Source organism: Cygnus atratus, chromosome 1 (assembly GCF_013377495.2).
Source record: "Cygnus atratus isolate AKBS03 ecotype Queensland, Australia chromosome 1, CAtr_DNAZoo_HiC_assembly, whole genome shotgun sequence".
Lineage (NCBI taxonomy): Eukaryota > Metazoa > Chordata > Aves > Anseriformes > Anatidae > Cygnus > Cygnus atratus.
In genome coordinates this window covers 184,840,164-184,862,943 of record NC_066362.1, presented here as the reverse complement: position 1 = coordinate 184,862,943, position 22,780 = coordinate 184,840,164, and positions in this window count along the sequence as shown.

Here is a 22,780-nt window from a genome sequence, read left to right as displayed (position 1 = left end):
TACATTAGCAGAGTCAATAATTGTGGAAATGAATGCTTAAATATCTTAAGACAGAGCGCAAGAATGGGAGAGGGGGGCATAATTACTGCATGTACTGATTGCTTGCTGTTTCAGCAGCCTAGTCTGTACCTATTTTCAAAAGCCAAATAAAATTTACCTTTTGCCTACTCTAACTCCAGGATGTGATGACAATGGTAAGTGACACCATTTAAAAGTGCCCACTGCCTCTTTTAATCAGCTGTCCCTGGAAAGGGTGCCACAGAAAGGGTATGAAGGGCATCCTGAAGCTTCATGACAACTGCCTGCATGGCCCCATCCTGCTTTCTAGGAGTTAAAGCAGCTTTCTGTTCAGGTAAGCAGAAGTTAGCTATCTTGGTATTATTTTCTTGCCTGTGATTTAGCATCTTGTTCTGTGAACCATTCTCATAAATGAAGCATCTGAGTTCAGAAGTTGGTAAAGCAGGCTTGGTCCATGTCACTGTACCTCCCATTAAGAACCGATGTAGGAGAAGAAGAATGGTTGTAGGGATTTGTGAAATACTGTGTAATACAATCCATGTGGAGGGTGAAGAGGCAGGAGCTGGATAGTACTTGTGTCAGCTGGAGATAGAGGAGTGGACTGCTGCTTGAAAAGACTTCAGCTGCTTCGTCCAGGAGACGGAAACCCCAACATAATGGTGTGGCTGTTCTTGCTGCCACTTTTTGAATGGTTTCATTTTTATGCTCTTATCTCAGGTGAAACAAGTAGTCAAGGATGGAAAAATAGAGTAATGATCAGATATGGTGGTCATCACTGTTCTGGAAAGCCTGTACTTTCTCCTGTTGATCCTGCTCCTGTCTTTTCATCTTCCATAGCCTAGAACATGCAAACTTCATAAACAAGCACACTGTCTCATAAGCCTCTGTACATGTTCCCTCTTCTGACTGTAACTTTTAAGGGAAGAAGTGCTTTAGTATCTATGATCAGTAAAAAGTGTAATTTTTGGAGTACCTCCTTAGAGACTAAGCCTCTTTTGGGTAGCTGTAGCATTTACAAAGAAGCTGTGTGGTGTAGAACTGGGCTTCTGGGCTGTGCTGGAGGAAGCAGGGGGCAAGTACGCCCCCCAGTTCCTCCTCATGATGCCCATCGGCAAATGGGGCTGATGGGACTGTAGGACCAGGTGGCTACTAAACAAAATGGAGACTGGCTATTTTTCCCCTTATGAGTTTACCAAGTAACAGCACTATATATGCCTTTTACCACAAAAGCAGAACCTTAGCCTGGTAAGCAAGGGTGTTGGGGTGGGCCTGGCTGCCTTCACAGCCTTTATTTTGTGCAACTGAGTAATAGTGCCATGCCAGACATATGCAGAGCACCGCACACCACACCTGCCTCACAGATCAAGTGGGAGAGGCAGTCAGATAGTCTTTTAAACACCGAATAGCACAGGATCAACCTCTAGATGATCTGTTTCTTCAGCTGATTTCATCTTTTGAGACCTGCTTAGAAATGCTTCTGAATTGCATGCTGAGAGGATTACCCCTGCTTTCATCCAGCATTACCTCCTGCTAGTTCAAAATGAGAACTTCAAGCTGCTCCTATCCAGGTGGGACTTAAACGCTGAACAAGTCTGAGAGGTTGCAGAGGAGTCAGCTTCACAGTAGCATAGAAAGGTAGGGGTGAAACTGATTTAAAAAAAAATAAAAAATCAAGAAACCAGACAGCAACTACATTAGTCAAAACTCTCTCTGCTCAGCAAAGATCAGCTGTGCAAAGGATGAGTGGTGCATTCAGGCTTCTTTACTCCCTATTTCTAAGACTCCAAGTATTAACTGCTGTAAGAAATATTTTTAAAATTATATGTTTTTTAGGCTTCCGTGGTAAACAACACTACTTGAGCATTAATCATAATAAAAATGTCATGTTTGGAAGACAGATTTTAAAAATTTATTTGATTAAATAAATTCACATTAGCAAAGCTGACATGAGGAACATCCCCTTCTTCATGGAAGAAGTAGCCTGATTATTACAGGTTAGAAGGTAAGGTAGATAAGAGAAGAGTTCATTAACGCAAATTTTCCTTCTGGTGCAGGGAATTCAAGATTATTATAGTTCATTGATATAAAATAATAACTGTAATTTGTCTTGTTGGAAAGAGCTCCAGTATGCTTGAGCAGTCTTTAATCCTTCTTGCTTAATGTCTTGTGCCTGCACTAACAATTAGTGCTGTATGGATTTATTGCATTGGATTTCAATCAATGACCTGAAACAAAACCCAGAGTTGTAGCCTGCTAAATAAAAGTTGTCTTAAAATGACAGTGAAATGTGCTTCTAGTTCTTGAAAGTCTAAATACTTCTCTTGATCATTATTTTTCATATGTAGGGAAGGAAAGCAAATATGTAAGCATGCAAAAGAAATCAAAAGAAATCAACTCTACTGTTGAATATGCCCTGCAGACTAATCAATAGTATGTCATCCAAGTTGCATGTCAGGAATTAGTTGCACGTTGCAACATGATGTAGATTAAAGAATTTGCTATTAACTTCAATATGTTGAGAAAAGGACTCAGATTTTTCTGTCATCAAAACTGAAATTATTTTCTGTCCAAATTAATTGAGACAATCAGGCCTGCCTAGTCATTTATTATTATTTTTTTAAACATTGGGTGCTTTGCTTGCCTGAAAAATAAGCCTATTAGCCATTAAACATCCCTATAACAGATTTTCTTCTACATTTGTGTGTGGCATGGGTACTGAACTTCTGGAAGAATTTGTGCACTCTGTTTCAGCATTCCTTGAGCTAGTAAAAATTGTAGAAGGTGTGTTTCCTGTTCACTTTCCCATAAGGGCTATATGGCAATTCTGTCATGACTTACTCTTAAAATACCTTTCCTGGGTGTTTTTAGCCTCTTCTCATGACACTATACAGTTAGGAGAGTGTGGATCAAGGGCAACTGACAACAGAGAGATGGAGACCTACTGTCACCTCCCTCTTCTGGCTGCCCCAGTGTTTCCTCAAGAACATTTTCTTCTTTTTGAATAAGACTATTTACTTTGCTATATTAAATGTGCTGCTCTTGTTTGGAAGTCTGTGACAGACAGTCAATGGACACAGCTTTACCATGGCTAAATGTTGCCAATACGGGCTTTCACTGCAGGCAAACCGGCGCTCTTCTTTTAAACTTGCAACACTATGTTCATGTGAAATGATTTGTTGTGCTAAATTATGAAAGGGACACTTAGCACAGTCCTGGTCACAATGAGACATTAAAGGTATGTTAAAATAAAGCAAACATTTCGAGAAATCTATGGCATATTTTTCTGTGCTTTTTGCCGCTGGGAATTCTTCTGTAAAATGTTTTTAGTCTTGAGTAGGAAGGAAGGCAAGAAAATCAAGAGCCCAATCAAAGAGAAGAAACAAAGAAGTCAGAAGGATGAAGCAGACAAGGACAGATCCTGGGGGAGGACAGGTATACTCATTAATTGTATTTACATTTCAAAGGCAAGCTAACTGCAGTGTTCTTAATCATAGCTTACACTTGGGTTCCCTGCCACACACCATGAATAATATGCTTTGGTGGATGGAATATGCAACCCAATTCTTCCACTTTTAATTTCATGGATGATCTTAATTTGAGAGGTCAGTACAAATGCCTATGGTAAATGACAATTTTAGGCCAGTAATTACTAATTAAGACAGAAGTCAAGATGCTGGCTTCGGCAGTTTTGGATAGATCACAGATAACCTTGCAGGAGCTGATTAACTCAAACAGAACACCTCCTTAGGTGATAGCTACCAAATGACACTAGAATAATTTTTAAAATTGAAAAGGATGAGGGAAAAGGATTTATGAAACTCTCAGCTCAGTTTTCTCCGGAGAAAGAATTTCGATAATAAGTGGGATTAGCTCTTTGCCAATTAGCAGACAATTAGAAGAAAGACATTTACCCAGTGGGCAAAAGTCTTTTATGATAGACTCGTCCTCATCAAACCTGTTTATGCCAGACGAAGATAAACAGTGTTTGTTCACAGTCTCTTAGCTCTAGGGATGTGAGCATTATGGGCTGCAGCCACTGTGCCAACTTCACAATGTCTGTGTGAGATTCAACATGCAAGCACAGAACAGGCGACCCCAATCTATGCTCATGCATGGATCCTGAGGTGGTTGTGGGTGATTTTCAATGGGTCCATGACAGAAGTTAGGAACAGCAGATGGACTGTATGTGGAGAAAATGAAGAAATCTCCCACACCGGGGAATTTAGAGGGACATGCAAATCAGAAAAAGCAAGAAGGCTTTGGCTTTATAAATATCGATATTTGTACAGGTGGTCATCAGTGGTAGATCAGAAATAGTGTTAGACACTGGAAGCTTTTTTGAAAGTGTCCTTTGGACAGATGAGGCCTTGAATGACCATAAGCTTTGTAGTGGCAGGTACTGTGAAGAAGAGCCAAGCTAGTGTTGTGGTTTAACCTGGCAGGCAGCTGCACACCACACAGCTGTTTGCTCAATCCCCCCTCCCCAGTGGGATGGGGGAGAGAATTAAGAAGAAAAATTAAAGAACTCACAGGCTGAGATAAGGTTTGTTTAATAAGAAAGAAAAAAAGAAAGAAAACAGTGAAGTAAACCAAGCAAGTGATGCACAGTGCAATTGCTCACCACCAACCAACCAATGCCTATCCCATCCCCAAGCAGCAGCAGCCCCCTGCCCAACTCCCCCAGTATTATTGTATTCAGCACGATGCCGTGTGTTATGGAACATCCCTCTGGCCAGTCTGGGTCAGCTGTCCTGGTTCTGTCCCCTCCCAGCTCCTTGTGCACCCCCAGCCTCCTCACTGGCAGGGCAGCGCGAGGAGCTGAAAGTCCTTGACTTAGTGTAAGCACTTCTCAGCAACAAAAACATCAGTGTGTTATCAGCATTATTCTCATCCTAAATCCAAAACACAGCACCATACTAGCCACTAGGAAGAAAATTAACTCTATCCCAGATGAAACCAAGACAGCTAGGCTGCTGTTTCTTGTCTCTCTTTCCAGTTTAACAGTGATATTTTCTACAAAAGAGGGATATGTAGACAGCATTGCTTGGCCAAAAGGTGCTGGAGGAAGAATTTGTCTGTCTTTACTGTTGTTCATGTTCCTCTTTTCCATTCTTAGATCTTAACTCCTACTTAGGATCCATTTTTTCCTAAATGAAACACCCAAGAACCAGTGTCTGAGGCCGAGCTCCTCTTCAAGGTCCTTCCACAAGCACTGGACAGAGAAGATAAGGTGCAGAACATGAGCTCTCGAATCCCAACACTTGCTCAAGGTGAATTCTAGGATTCATGCTCTAAAGGGGCTACCTCTTGCTATTAACTATCCAGGGAATACAAAGCACAGAGCAAGACTAACACATCTACATTCTACAGGCCTAAATGTGGCCAGAAAAATTGTACCTGTCTCTTCTAAAATCTGTCTCAGAAAAGCAGAGAGCACAAGAGGAAAACAAATGATGACTAAACACTACTCAGGAGAGCAGGCCAGGAGGAGTTTCCATTAAGCCAAAGGTCAACATTTCCCTGATGTATCCTTTAGCTCAAGATAGCACCTGTCCTGAGGACTTCAAATGCAGGCCATCGTGTAAAAATGAAAGAATGAACTCAGTCCTGGTTTTGCTATTGGCATGCTGATTAAAATGAGAATTTCAGGTAGACCTTCTGGCTTTATAACACTTGTGAACACTTGTAAATGTGAGGAAATATTAATACATTATCCTTCTAACCAAACATTAATTCCTTATTGAAGGGGATGGTTGCTTTTAGAGCCACTGACAATTGTTCAGAAATTAAGTTTCCTTCTAGTTAGGCTACTACTGCCTCTGTCACGTGGCTGTTTTTTAGGTGCACCTGGCCTGGAGCAAGTAGACCAGGGGTATCAGAATTAGGAGAAATCTAGTAGTGTCACGGACTGGAGATGATGGGCATTACTTGTTCAGTGAATGCTGGAGCAAGCTAAACCATTCAAAGAGGAATAAATAGTCAGGCTCAGTTGAAATAGCTGTGTTGGTTTCCAGGAAAACTAAACATCATGTGTGCTTGATATCAGGGATTGGCAGAAACAATCAAATGCATAACTTCTGTGGGTCAGGAACCTGTTGAACAGTAGGGAAAGATGTGATGCAGAAGCTCAGACCTGCAAAAAAAATATGGAAATGCTATTGAGTCCTCCTGGCCATGGAACAACTGTATGAACTGAAGATCTGATCAGAGTGGCAGCAACATTTTGTGATTGAAAAAGTATTTTCTTCATTTGCACAATGATACTAACATTTAGAGGAAAAATGGAACACTGTGGAGGCAGTCATTACAGGTGGATGGTGCTGATTAGCTCCTCCAGCCTCTCCACCTGAAAATGCAAGATGTATGATACCGCCGATGTGAACTCCATGTGAGGAAGTAAAGGAAATGTGATCACAGATATTATATCCAAATTGAATTAAAGCTGCATTAAAAAACCTCAGATTACTATGTGGTTCCATGCTACTTTTGAAATATGACGTGCATCTGCTACTGACAGGCACATAAAGAGCATGAAAGGGCATATTTCTCAGAAAGCAAGTTTGATCTCTGACTCGCTAATTCACAAATCCACAGAAACGAAGGCAGGAAGCAAAATTATGGACACATCTCCCTAAAATAAATAATCATCATCAAAGCAGCAATGTTGCTTGGAATTTTTTTTTTCTTTCAGATATCTGCTCCACATTGTGACCTTCAGCAAAGTTAATTACCTCAGTTTCTTTATCTATAAAAAATGGATAATGAATCGAATCTTCTTTGCAAAAGGCAGATCTCTAAATAAAAGCATTATTATTGCATGCTGATGTTAATAAATGTTTTCTCAGTAGACTAATGGTCATTGGGACAGTTTTTTTGTGCTATGCTCATTCATTTGAATGAGTTACTAAGACCTTCTGACTCTTCTTATTTTTGCTGGCAGGGAGAAAGCAATTCAGGTTCAAACATTCATGTTGAGCTCACTTTTAAAACTGTTTTTTTGGGGTTTCATGTATGGCATATGTGGAAGCAAATGCCTGTCCCCTTTGTTGTCTGTGACTGTTACAAGGCAATGAAAAAGACCTCTAGACTATGGCAGTGTTGAGAATTACTGTCCCTGCCATGAGGGCCCTGTACACCCAGTAATTCTTGTAAAAAACTGTCTGTCTAGTATAACCAGAAGTTTCATACAGGGTGACAAAGCGAGCTGCAATAAAACAGTGCATCTTTCAATTGCTTTCCATGTTATGTTACATCAAGTGGCAGAGTACAATAAATTTTAAAAGAACAAGTTGACATGAATGATGACATAGTTATAAATGAGTAACAAAGGCTTTTAATGCACACATAAAAATAATCCAACAACCCACTTCCAACTGTATTTTACCTGTTTTAAATCAGCAAAACACAGCTGGCAGCTGTTTATTAAAAGGTATCTGAGTGCTAAAATGTGCTCAGTCTGAAGTACTAACACTAGAAAAAATATTTCAATAGAAATGTATTTTAAGAACAAAATCAAAGAAGAGAAAGTTACAGAACCCGAGAGTTTCAAAGCAGTCTGCTCCTCATACTTTCCCCCAAAACAAACCCAAGGCTATAAAAAGCTTTAGGAAGGATTTTCAAAGGCGCTGAGCTTTCAAAAGGAAGAAAGCCCCGAAGTGTTCATTGTGCATTTCAATAGCGATATTTCCCCAGATCCTCCACACTTCATTCCTTTCTGCAATCACACACAGATTTGCATGGTCAAAGTATGAATGAATAATATGTAGCTCGGGATCGTGATGTTCTATCAGCTCAACCAGATTCCCATCTTTAAAAATGTGGTAATACCTTAGCCAGGCCCCATTACGACACTGCTGCTGTCTGCTCTGTGTGGCCAGGGTGCATTCATTGACCTTTGTGAATGGTGAGCAGCCTACCCTGCTTTTGTCCTGAGGTTTGCAGTAAGCTCCTTGTTTTGGATGATGATCTATTTTAAGTTGTTGTCTGACAGCTAATACTTCCTGAAGTGAAATCAGGTCAGGTAATTCTTTCTGATATGAAATCAGGTCACCCCTCTGCTGCAATCATGAATAGTATCTGCAGCCACAGGGAGGTATATAGTTGCTTGCCCTAATTCTGAATAGCAACTTCTGAAAGCCTTGAAGCAACATGGTGTGGGCAGCACAGGTTTAACAGCCATTTCAAAAGATGCTGTATTTTCAGAACTTTGTTTGCAATGTAGACAAAAAAAGTTGGAAATGTGTTTCAGAAAGCCACACAAAGTTTTTTTCAACTTTCTCATTCCTGTTTGGTAAACTCAACTGAAACATATAATTGCAGTATCTAATGATCTCTTTTTGGTGCCACTGATCAACCATACTGAGTCAAGTCATCTTGAGAACCAAGACCATCTCAGAGATTTTTCTAACGCTGTGCATGGCATTTTTTTTTTCTCTTCTCCTTCTTCCTTTCCTGTGTAATTCTAAAGTCCCATCCAACTTAAGGCAGGGCTGGTTCAAAGCCAGCTTTCTGAAGAACTCCTGAAGAACTGATTTTTGTATTCCTCTTGCACAAGGATCACCTCAGGAGCAGGAAGGAGGTGAAGGACTCCAAAGACCAAAGACATCTTGCTTTTCAAATCTCTGCTTTTGCTCCACTGCCCACACATACATCATTATCTGGCCTCTACTCTCAAGATGTGAGCCATCTCCTTTATTGCTTGTGTGCAGTTCTCTTCTGTTGAAAAATGGAGAATCACTAGAACAGAAAAGATAAGGTGAATAAGTATCCCTCAGGACATTAATGAATACAGAGAATAAGGCCAGGGGCTGGCTATAGCACACTGGCAGCTGATGGTTTGCACCACGGGAATACATCATTTATTTTCTATTGTACCATCTCTAATCAGTGACAAGAGTCACTGACTCTGACAGCACACTGACAGCACACTGACGTATTTTAAAAACATGGTAGAATTTAGAAACTCATTTCGACACATTGAAACAAGCAACATCCTTCAGATCAGCAATAAAGAAGGCAACAGCCACATTTTCTCAATAAAATTCACTACCCCCTCAGTAGCAAAGCAACCTAGTCCTTTCTTACCCTTGCTTAATAGTCATATGTGGACTGAAAGAAGCACTTCAGAACAGGATGCCATGTACTGAGGTCATGTATGGTTTCTGCAACAGCAATGCAAGTGATCCTGCTGACAATACCCTTTAAAAAAGGACTTAGTTAAAACTGCCTGCCCACTGCTCCTCCTTTATTGACAGTCATCAAAAGCACAGCAGGAAAAATGAATGGTCACTACCAGTCTTGGAAGTATTTAAATCATGAACATGCAGGTGAAAGACACTTGGCTAATTAACAGTTGTGTGTTTCTGACATTATCAAGCATTTTTCACACAAACAAATAATTAGGTAACCCCACTCTTGCTGGATAACTGCACACAGGATGCGAATGACATGGAAATTGTACAGTAGTTACAGCAGTGAAACTCAAGCAGCACAACTTTGTTGGAACAAGAACTGAGTTTAGAGTCTAATTTTGATAAAATATTTTGTTCCTAAAAAGGCAGTTGGTCTTAGGATTTGTCAGGAATTTGCTGAAGGGCAGCTCTGCAGGTTGCTCCCTGTTCTCAAACTACATAGTTGGGGAGCAGCTCACAACAGATGCTGAGGTTAAACAGGTCTTGGTGCACGATAGGGATTTCAGCAAAGTCTCAGCTATGTCAGATGAATGATATTACATGAGAAAAAAGAATATGAAACAATCTGGGAATAGTCCTGGAAAGGAAAGGGTAAAGGTTAAAGATGCTGAGAATGAAAAGCAATAGAATTAGTTATATTTATCCAAACATTTATTTTCCTCAGTGAAAATGCCTGTACCAGTTTGGGCAGGTATTCCTACCACTTCAGGTTATGATAATAAACTAGCTTTTTTTGGTCAACTGTAGAAGTGTTGGCCTCCACAGAAAAATTACCATTCTTTCAAGGGGGGAAAAAAGGTACAAGCTTTCAACTCTTTTCTAGAAAGGTAAGTATAGAAAATGCCAGCAGAAGCTCTGTACATGCAGCCTATCTGTGCCTGTCAGGGCGGCCTTTCACCATCAGATCCATTTTGCCTCAGAAAAAGAGACTCTTTACAATTAAAAGAATAACAGCGTGAAATCCAGCTGAGATAGGAAAACACTCTGCCTGCAATGAATGATGCATTCGGAGCCTCGGCAGCAATGTGGGGATCAAAAGGCAAGCTCTAAAGGAATAGGGCTTTTTAACATTTAGTTATTCAACTGCTCTGCCTGGAGGTTTCACTTGTTTGAGATGAGATGAGCAGAAATCAATTCCAAAAGCTCAGGTCTTGTAGCAGTAGTCGAGACTTTGACATTGAAACATCATGGCCTTTTTAATTAAAAAGGCATCAAGTGTCATTTAAGAAATTACAGTTTATTAATAAAATCTCATGCTGAGCAAAATTTTGGTGTTGTCAAGGTAAATTTTTCAGATCATTTTGAAAGCTATGGATGATGTATTACATTTAAAATGCACAACCCACAGAAACAGAATATCTACATGGGGCAGCATCGTGCTATACAGAAATCACAGATCATCACACAAATTACTTCATGTGACTTCGAACCTGGCAGGCTCCCTGATCACCACACAGATGCATTCAACTAAAGCAGGCGGCTTATAAAAAAACATTAAATTTTTTTTTTCCTTTACATTAAATTTCTTCTATGTTGAAACTACATTTAAACCGAATCATCTCTAATGTGCAGTAAAGGTGCTGTTTCAGAGATGGAGCTGCCAGGGAGGCACAAACACTCCCTGAGGACCTGATTTCAGCCCAGGAGCCTTCATCCCTTCCCCTACTTGAAATGGTTCAAATCTGCTTCTCCTGCAGCTTGCACTAACAGATGGCACCGGGGCTGATACTTCAGCACTGCACCCCTAGAACAATCTTTCACCAGCTGTTCAACATATTTTAAGGTGGTTTCCCACCATCCAAGCATTATAAAACAAAGGTCCATATGCTTGAAGTAGTATTTGTCAAAATGGACGGTACTTTAAATGAAATTAGTTCTGTTCTAAATCACAATAAATAAAGAAGCTTACAGGTGGTGGAAATGATACTAGGGCAAAAGAAACTCATCTTTAGTCAGATTAAACATCCCTCTGGTGCGGGGCTGCGGCATCAGTTAGCAACTCTTATTTGGGAAAGAAACAAGGGAAAAATAGTGATCTCTCCTGTCTTCATCCAGTCAGTAGCTTAAGAGCTTCCACAGGCTGGACCTTTTATCTAATAGCCAGTGATGTATCCATCCTCCATGTACACTTTCTTGTATTCACCTGTACATCTGATTACACAAATTCACACGTCAAAGGAATCTGCAATTTAATGATTAAAAATGAAAAATCAGAAAAAAAAATGATCCCACACATCTTTTCCTGTTGTAAGAAACCACAGAAATTTACTCTCTATTCACTAATTTCATATCATTTGTGGGTTCCAGGACACTATCTTCTCTCCGTCAGGAGAAGTATAATGCATGTAACTTATGTTATGATAATTTGTGATGATACTCTTTTTTCTTAGGTGAAGAGCACTAACCCATTAACCTATCCTCATACATAAACTGTTTGCACCTCTGATATTTATAAGGACCTTTACCAGTTCATTTATATCCTTCCAGACACAGAGAAAACCCGAATTTCAAGCAGTATTAAAGATATGGATGCACCAGATATTTATCTTCTGTCATTCCTCTTTGGCAATGTTTTCATTTTTGTTCTTAGTACTTGAATACTCATTTTGACTAGGTTTGAACATGGAGCTAATATTTTCAAATAACTGAAAATAACTTCAATATCTCTTTCCTGACCAGCAATAGAGGGTACCATTGTGGCTGTATACTTAGTTATTTTTTTCTGTGGACGTTACTTAACATTTATCAAGTACTTTTCTGCAGTTTTGTCATAGTTTCACATGAGACTTTTCTGTGCCTCTTTGCAGTTAGTAATCCTTCATAACTTTATGCCACTAGCAAATTTATTACTAGCCTATCCATTTTGTTTGTAGTCACAAATGACACAGGAATTTGAACACCATTAAAGAGCATCCTTTTAAGAGGTGCCATACACATATTAAGCATTCAACACTGAGTCTTTCAGCACTTTCCACACTCGTCTGTTAGCATTTTACCCTGTTGGCTTTCCTTCTCCATTTTCTTTAACTGTTTCTTCCTTTTTTTGGTAGTAAAGACTTATACAGTGGATTTTCTAAAACATTTTTGTTCCTCACATGAGGCTTGATTATGGCCACATTGCAGTCAGTGAGAGAATGTGGTTCTTGTACAATTACTTATTGATGTGGGCCTGATGGACTGTTTCAGACTAATAAGAGTTGTTTCCCTTTTGTGGGCTCTCAGATTAATCTTTCCAAGAGGCTTCATGCCCATGTGTGTCATTTACCCAGCCTACATATGGATAACTGCAGTTTCCCAATATTGTGTTTTCTGCCCTCACAACCCTTGCAAACTCTCTTAAATATTCTGTGACCACTTTCACCAAGTTTGTCAAAGACAAACAAAAATACACCCTTATTATTGCACTGCTTTCTTCTTAGCTGCCTACACACAATCGTTTCTTCTAGAAGTTTATCCTGCTTTTTTCCAAAGAAGACTGTTCAGATCTTTTAGCTCCTGTGCAACCCTTGTATACTCTTATCAGTGAAGACAGGAAAAAAAAATTAAATTCACTACCAAAAAAAGGTTTCATGGACATTATGTCATGGTCATACTAACCAACATCACGCCATGGATGATGGGGATGAGTAGGACCACATTCAACCTTTTAAACATCTGAACAAGTCACAAGAAAAAAATCTAAGCACAAAAAGATTTGTTTTCAGGTGAATTAAGTGTCTACAGGAAAAAAAAAAAAAGGAGGATGGAAAGTAATAAGAAATGTCACTTCTATAGGGAGAGATTTACCAAAAACATACATCGTGGGACAACAGGTACAGTGACCTTCAGCTTCTCAGCGGTGTGCTTCAAGGCTCTTGTCAGTGTGGCTTTCTGCCTGCAGAACTGTTCCAGCAGGACCTGCTGACCAGCTTGGCCATGGATGTGTATGTTAGACCTCAGCCAGGTGCTTGTCCAAACCCCCAAGACAGCTCTTTGCAGCAGCAAGGCTCCATGGATCAGCAGTTGTTACAAATTAAGCCTTCCTTTTCTTTTTGGCCATACGTTCCCCCAGTGTTCTTGAAAGGCAATCCAAGTTAATATTGTGCTGTGTATTCCTCATTCCTACCACTTCTGTTTAAATTGAAAACTGGAAGATTTTCCACAACTGAAAAATATATAATGCAATTTTGATTTCAAATGGAGGGGGTGAGGAGGGAGGGAGAACATTTCAAAGATTCTTCTCTTCTTGATTTCATAAGAATATAATTAATTGCTCCTTCTCTTAATTTAATACTGTGACTAATCCTACTAAAAGGGATTATTTAGAACAGGCAGACAATGTAAGATACATTTTTATGTCATTCATCTGTCTTCAGAGAACAAAACCGAAAGCATCAACAACTTTGTCTGATTTTTTTTTTTTTTAAGAAGCCATTTTCAAAATTAATATTTTAGGTCAGTTATTCCATTCAAACCCTGTTAAATGGCAAAGAAATCTGTGTAATCAGAAATTGCTTTTCTCAGTCAAATTTCTTCACTAAAGTTAAATCCCTTTAGAGACATTTGGAAAGTATTTAAGGATCACAGAATCTTTATCTCAGAGGCTCTTCTGTATATACTGTGTGTGCTCTTCAGATGTTACTTCATCTCTTGTCAGTGCTAGTAATAGGAACAATTGGAACATATATAGAAGTCATGGTTCTCAGTTAAATTTGACTTCGTTCTCCTTATTATGGTGGTATCAAAAACAAAAAGGGGAGAAAAAATGCTGTATAAGAAAGAATTATTAAAAAGAATTGCTGAGTAAACTTCAAACAGCTTTTCTATTAAAAACTTTTTTTCTCCCATTAAAAACGTAACTCATTAATTACTTAGATTGCAAAACTTCTTTCTTTTTTAATTTAATGGTTAACATTAGCAAATGAGGATGCTGCCTTTATAAAAATCATGATAATTATGAAATTTAATTAACTTATTAAAGCCTTGATTCAAGAATATAATTATATGCTTAATTTTAAGCATCTGAGTAGCTCCACCGGTTTCAGTGGGATTAGGTCTGTGTGTGTATTAAAGATAATTCTGGGAAGCCGAAATGCTTGTCACAGCAACAAAGAAGTGGGGACACCTGTAGCTAAAAACAGCAAGAGAGGTTTATAAACCTCTAAAGAGAGGAAATAACACTGCCTTTTCATCCCTCCTGTGTGTGCTCCTGTACATGGGGCTGCAGGATCCGGCTCCTCTTCCCCCTCCTTTGGACTTTTGGCTGAAGGTTGCATGGGATGGTGGAGGTTTTCTCCACCCAACACAGCTGGGTGTTTAAGCTCTGGGGCACACACCTGAGTATAGGAAATATGGGTTTTGCACCCCTCTAGCTAAGGAAGAAAAAGAACTGAGCTGTCTCGCTTTCTGAGGGAATGCTCTGGGACTAGGCTGCACTGAAAAAAAGAAAAAAAAAAATCTCACTTGGGTACACCTGAAAAAAATACTTGCTAAGTAATGCTCTGTCAGATAGCAACCCCCCAACAGAGGCCTTGGCACCATGCAAGTGCACCTGGCTCAGGTGCCTGAGCACTGTTCCACATCCATTCTGGATCTTCATGTCCCATCAAGAAAACAATCTTTTGGTGTTATACAGAGAAAACCCTGTGCTCAGTAGCCTGTGGTCAGGCACAGATAGACCTTCAAAATCAATCCCATGGAAGCTGCTCAGCCCAGAGAGCTATCCCTCCTTCCAAAACCATGTCCTTGTAACCAGGTACACATTGTTAAAAACATGTAGCTGAGATTGAAAACAGAGATATTGTCAACATGACCATGGTAATAAGACCATGGATAGCTTATGGTGGTCTAAAAAAATGACTACATTTAAAAATGCTGAGCAAGCTGCTGGCTACTCCTGTGAAAATTAAACAAAATATTGGAGTTTGCACCAGTTCTGTGCTGCAGTAACTTGGAGAAATAGAGTGAACCATAAGAGGCAGAATTTGTTTAGTTGCAATGTGCATTTTTCTAAGAAAAAATAAAAGGGTCAAATTTTCTGACCTGACCCCATCCTGACATAACTATATATCATCCACTGGAAGTAAGCTTGGGATATATTCGATAAATCAATTATAACTTGCTTGAAAATTTCAGTGGCAGGGACACAAATCTTCTGATTTAATTAAGTGAGATAAAAATCAAGCTCCTTGCTGTTGGTGAGAATTGCAGTCATGCACAATGCTGTCAGCTGACAAGCCCGGTGAGAGAAGCTGCATGAACTACAGATAAGCCCACAAATATCAGCCACAGGCTCTATGGCACTTTTCTGCATCGGTAAGAAATTGCCATTACGGGCTTAGAAATACCTGTTCTATTCACATTAAATGAAACACCAACGGTGATGAGACCAAAGCTGAAATCAGGGCTGGCAGATGTCTCAAAAGGAGGAAAGGTGCTCTGTGGGTCGCCTCATCAAAACCAGAAAATCCCACTATGGGTGGCATTTCTGCTCTGCCCCTGAGCCCTCTTCTGTTATTCAGGCTTCATTAATGTTTTGCACCTCTGACTTTCAGAAGGGAGGAGAGTTAGCCACTGGGAGAGGAGCTGCCTCAACATTAGGTGGGAACAGGATATAGGAGAGGCAATGGACGTTTCTCCAAAAGGCCAGGTGGCCTTTACATTCAAGAAGATATAGAAAAATAGAGGTACTTCATCTCCTGGCTCCAAGCCATAATTAAATACTTGGCCCAAATATGACCCAAAGTAGGCTAAGCTGTCTTTATAAGCTTTCTAATATCTGAAGTAAACAACCTTTGCTGCAGGTTAAGATTATTATTTCTTTTGCTTCCTATACAAAGAAAAAGAAAATAAATATATATATATTTCAGTAAAAATCACTAATGCAATTGTAGACTATTTATTTATTTCTTCTTCTTTTCTTGACTAAGCAAATTCAATTCCTTTAGCTTCCTCTAATAATTCAGAATTCCTAAATTTCAGTTATTGAAAATGTCTCCATATTAACTGCAAACTTTTTAAAGCACAGTCCCCAAAAGTAGATACCATATTCCACCCTGGATCTCAAAAATACCAAGTGCAGGAAGGTAGCTCATTCTTCTGCCTTCCGTAAAGCCTCAGAATGGTATTTGCCTGTTTCTGTAAAAGCACGACACTACCCACATCTATTTGGTCTGTGACCCATCTGGCTTGACCATTGTTTTTCACTTTGTACATTTGTTTCCTTCCCATGCATGCTACGTCCCTCTTGACGGTTTCTGTATCTCTTCTTGTTGATTTCAGACAACTTCTCTTTCAGACAACATCATTTGCATGTAAAATCCCACCTTCCAAGGCAGTTCTAACTGTCCCTACATAGGAACAACTCACAAATTCTTCAGTAAGCTATCTAGCCTGCTATCAAAATTATTAATCAAAATTTTGCGTAGAAACAGGTGGGATGGATCCTAAGAGGAACCCATCTGAAATGTGTTCTGATTGGGCAGTGAAAACCAGATCTATTTTGAAAATTATTTTTCAGTCTTATGTGCTCCCAAATTCTGAACTCTATTTCCTTATTTTATTTACAACAACATGAGAGTCAAGATAAATCATGCCTCCTCCTGTCACCCTGCCTATTGAGATGATTACCCTGTTAAGGGCGGAAAACAGATCGGCTTGTTCCTGACAAATGCATGTTGGCTGTTTCCCATTATATTATCATTCTGTAGGTTTAAATTATTTATTCTATTTAAATTAGATTATTTAAATTATTTATTCTAGTATCCCTGCATAAATCTAAATTAAGTTGTTTTTTTCTTGATGTCCTGACTCTCTCTTTTGGAAACAAGTATTATGTTTGCCTTTCCTCACTTGCTGCAGATATTAAAGATAATCTGCCATTCTGAGTAGCTTAAGATAAAAGTCATGATCTCCGGACAATTTGTGTAACCTCATTTATTTAAATATTTTTTTAGCCGGTATTTCTTTTTACAATCAAAATTCCTGTCCCCTGATTAAAACTCTGCTAAATAGTGGATGACCACAAATAACTTTTTGTAAAAAACAAAGAAAAATGCACTGGCATCACCAGCCTCTTCTGTCATATGTTATTTGCTTGTTTTCCCTTTTTGTTCTCCTCTTGCTTTGTATGCATTTATAAACCCTTTTCTTAGTTGTAATTCATATTATGCTGTAGTCATCCTTTCTTTTGTTCTTTGCATCATCCAAATCAATTATTGATAGTAATATTTTTTTGTATTTTTTTTCCAAATTTCACTGGCATTAAAGAGTTCCTGATGCTGTCATGGCACACCTCATTATAGTCTCCTTTGCACTGGGATAAATTGTTTGTCGTGACTTTAGTATCACTTTTATTAATGAATACCACTTTCTGCTCACATTGCCTTTTGGTTGGAAAAATGTTAAAACCACTGTTCAAATGTATTCCCAATTGTTCCTCAGGGAAAAAAAAAAAAAAGAAAAAAAAACAGAATTTTGGAGAGGTGGCAGGTAGCAATGACACGCCTGTATAACAGAACTCAATACTATGCATAAATAACCAATGTTATGCAGAAATATGGGGTTTCTTCACAGGAAACAATGCAGCCATGGCATTGCAGTGCTGTACTCATATTAATTGGCCCCAGAGTGCAATATAACTACACTAATATGATCCTGCTTCTCATAGTAACACTTGATTTCCTCTTGCTCAGTGTCTCATTGATTTTTACCACAAAGACAGAACTTAAATTGTAAGGAAACATTCCTGGTTCTTTTATTTGGACTTTTTTTCCCCAAGAGACTCTTCCACCTTGTAAATTTTTAGAACTATACTCTTTGTAATTACACAGGCCACATTCTCAGCCAGTGTAAATTAGAGGACTAGACAGGTTTATCTCCCTTAGGTTCCTGTTGCTTTCTCTGTTAAATTACTACATGACTAAAAGATCACAGATTAAAGTGAAGTTAATTTTCACATGTTGGTATTAACACCAAGGAAAGCCATTTGATGCTCTGCACTCTGGAAACCTTTTTTTTTCCCCACTGGGATGAAGAGTATTATCAGATTTTTCAGTGATATAAAATAACTACTGACTTGAGTATCTGAATCTTAGTCAGAGATGAAAACGTGATATCTACACCTTTGCTTTTGGAAGAAAGAAATTGCTTACCTAAATTAACAGAAAAAAAAATCTTCTTATCCCTTGTCCATATCAAACTCCCAAAACTCAGCATATATAATATATATATAGAATATTTTATTAACACAGAACATGAGCTTTTCATGTAAAGGAGAAAGCCACCTTGACAAAGATAAAATTATGCTAAAAAATCAGTACTCATTATGATTTGGAGCAGTTCCCTAGCCAAAGGGAAAACATGAGAGCCAGTCCTCTTTCTGCTATGCTAAGTGGCAGAAATCCTACTTATTTCATTAATACAGGAATGGCTTCATTGTGCTAACACTAACAAAGCCAGCAGTAAATGGCAAAGTGGCCAATTTCTGTTGTTTGGTGATATTAAATCTCGAATAATATTATGCTATGAATACACTGAGAAAATGAATATGATTTATTTCTTAAGGCAGCGAAAACATTGCAGAAAGAATTGCATACTCACAGAGCAAATTTGTCTCCTTGAGAAAGAAGTAAAGCATTTTAAAGAAGGCCATTCTAAAATTTTGCTGATTCATCATGTCTTGATTTGTTTCTTGTCAAAACAGGCTATTCCATTTGTGGAACTGGCAAAATTGCTTCTTTATATATCCATATGCAATAGGTGTTGAGTACAAGGAAAAATCATTAAGCTAGGTTTGACACTGCTGTTCTGCCAATATTTCCTACCACAGACCTGACTTTGGAAACTCTACAGAAATTTCTTGCCTCCCTGGCCAATCTCCTGAAGATTAAGGAAACACATGCTTAACCAAACTATATATACATATATATATATATATACACTGTTATATATAAAACATATATCTATACTGATAGATATAATAATTCAAAAATTTTTTTGAAGATTTATAATGCACTGAGCCTTATTTTTCAGCAATAATGAGGAATCTTGATCATGCATGATCAATAAGGAATCATGGTTCATGCATGGTCCGTGATGGTGGAGGCTGTGAGTAGCAGAAATAACTTTGTAATTTGCAGCTATATCATAGTCAATTTTAATGAAACGGCTACACTCCACAACCATGTATTTCCACCTGTAGTCTAAATGTCTTTCTGGCTTCCTTACCTTGCACAGCAGCCATGCAAACAGGGCTTTCAGCTTGCTGTGGATGGGGAGATCTGTGGTCCATCCACACATCGAATGGCAAACTCAGCCCAGCTACTCTGCTCTTCTTGAGCCTGTTCAGAAGCAGTCATTTGAGTCAGCCAGCTTTTGAACACTGCTATGTACCCTTTTCAACAGAGAAGGCTTGTCCTTCACTTCCTTACCCAGGATTTCCAGGGAATGTCAAATATCATTTGGGCACATGCTGCTAATTACTCCATCTGGGCAAAAGATATGAAAACCTAAGGACTATTAGCTATTGGTCATGTTTCTTAATTCATGACTGGAAGATTTTCAGACAGTGTAGCTGAGTGTGGTTCACAGCCCTGTGGAGTGATGTACCAGAGACAACAATGAAATCTCAAAATTCCATCAAATGTCAAATTATACGACATAAACCTAGACTTGAAAAGTAAAGTCCTCCAGGGCTTAAAGAAAGGTCACCCAAGACATGGAGAAGAGGCTGTGTAATGCTACTCACTAGCTTCAAGAGATGTGAGATATTAACATTTCACTTTGATTTAAGAAGGCTTAGAGACCTTCACACTTCTTCAGCTGAGAAAAGGAAAATCAAGTTTGCTGAGCACTGTAATTTGTTTTACATACAGTATTGTCCTACTTTTAATCAGCATAAGCTTAACACCTAACTTGTGAAAAGTGGTTGAGTAATTTCAAGACTCCCAACAAGAAAGAAACCTCAAAACTTAAAAGAGAAAAATAGCAAAGGCTAAAGCTACCATTCAGTGTCTTCTTCAAAAGTGGCAAAGACAAGTAGTTACTCCATCATTAAGTTAGGCTGAAAGGGGCAACTAAACAAAAAGGAAAAATCTTACAAGAAATAAAATCTGACATTGTTTGATGAACATTTTAAGCCTCTGAAATAAGCACTTATTCTTGCTTTGTTGTTTCCTTGTTCTTTTTCTGCATTATCTCCGGCTTTTGCTGAATCAGGTCTTTCAGCAGTGAAGCAAAGGGGAAGCGGTTTGGCTAAAAGCAACCTTACTTTTTGCTGGGTTACTTTCCAGCCTGATCAGTGTCATGGTCATCCCTCCTCATAAGCAAAAAAATGATTGTGTTGGTGGACAGACCGTGGACCATGGGAGTAAAATCCTGTTTTGAAAGGTGCAGAAGGATTTAATACTGCACTTGGGATGTGCTCCAGAAATTTACTGAGTGAACTTAAGTAAATTTTATTATATTGTTCTACTGACAGAGACAACATTTAACATATCTGCTATGTGATAATGCACAAATAAGGTTTTCCCTTCCTGTTCTGCACATTGTAGTTTAGTTTTACTTTCATAAGAATAAAGCTCAGCTCGTATCTGTGTGACTTACCCGTCTTACCCATTTTGCAGTTTTTCACGGTGTTTACAATAGCATAAATTTCTTGTGCTAATATGGATTTCTCTGGTCTACACAACCCAAAACATTGGTCACTGGGAAAAAAAAAAAAAAAAGGAAACAACCTAGAAAAGACTGAGAAACCATCCTAAAAGCCTTTAAAATGTCTGAATTATAGATACTGACAGTATGCAGAACTTACCAGAGAGATGGACAGGAAAGCACTTGCTTTGATATGGCAGACACAAACTATGGTTTACCATCACTTCATGGCCTTCATCTCATGCTGATTCCACCAGTGGGAAACAGTCACAACCCAGCTTGCAGGCTTGAGAACTGATATGAAGGAATTTGCATTTTCCATAGCCTGAAAAAATAATTAGGAGGAGAAAGGAAGGTGGATGTTTGGTGTCTGTGCAAAAGCAAATGTACTCCTGACATAAGGTATGATGTATTAAGCCCTTGACTGGCCTCAGTAGTTCGAAATTCTCCACCCATTTTAGAAAAGATACAATTGCAGTGGAATTCAGATAATTTTTTTTAATTTATTATTATTATTATTATTTTTACTATTACAGTGCAATGAGCACAGACTGCTCCTTTCTGTCTAGCAGGCTCTGTGCTGTGTGACAGAAGGTGTTCAAGTGGGATTGCTAGAGAGCATTTACCTTGGCCTTCCCACCACATACAGAAACAAAAATATTTATGGTAATGATGTTACTGCAATTCTGCTTGTAATACACTCAAAATGCTAAGTGAAAGCATCATGTAGTGGGAGCACAGCACTGAATTATTCCTGTGTATTGAAATACTGATAGACAAGCCAGGACACTAAGTAATTAAGTCACTATTAGACCAAACTATTAAATCCATTGTTTGCTGTTTTAACTGCCGCTAATTGCTGTCACCATGACAACAGGGAAGTTTCTTTTTCTGGTATCTCCACACAATTTCCTTTTCATAATGGAGCCTGCGACACAGAAATTTACATCTTCCCAAATTGAAATACTTCTTGTGCTGAAATAAAGGCAGACATGTTTAGATAAGAGCTATTTTAATATCAGCAGTAAAATGGATCTTATTGGAAATTTTGATAATTTGTTTGCAGAATTATCTGGACTTTTCTACATAAAGTCAGTGCATTTTAAAGTATAATATCAGTTTTAAAACCTTGCTATTTCACTAGCATCATAAAAATTGTAGTTCAGATTAAGATCAGGGAGGTAAATACATCAGGCTAACATAATACCCTGCACCTTCACAGTTTACATCCTGTTTATGGCTATGCTTGCATCAGACATTAAGCTTGGGTCGGAGCCCAGATTTTACCTCTAATTCATTTTTTTTTTTAAATATATAGTTATTTTGGAGACTTCTAGCTGTTTAAATCCCTATATTTAGGTTACAGCCATTCCATGACATCTCTTCTGAAACCCTGTGTGGGTCCCTACATCCCGTAAGTAGGCTCCCAGCCCCATCGATCTGTTACAGTCTTTGAAAGGGAGATGAGTCATTGCTGGGATGCAGATAGAAGTTTGCTCCAAAATGCTTGTCTAATATTAACCACTGATCCCATCTCCCAGCACCAATATTCAGAAAATTGTTACAGATCTCTCAGTCCTTTCAATGCCTGACTGCAGTACCAGCTGAGAAAAGGTGCTGTGAAATGGTGCCAGTAGTTGACTAAGATTAGACAATTTTCCAGGGAGAACGAGATGAAATGGGACCACCCTGCAGCACTCACTGGAAGAGATCTCCAGGTCTTTTTCTGTTTTCCACTTCTGGAGGGAAAGGCTCCAGTATGAACCAAGCAGCAGGTACAAAAACCATTCCCTCTAAACTGACACCACCGCCTGCTTCACAGGGATGGAAGGGCAGGGGAGAGCCCTGCAGGTAGACTCCTCTCCAGTGGGGTGGCACTGCTCTTGGCAATTGTGTCTCATGCATAAGCTGTCTCTGACCATGGACACAGCAACAGTGTA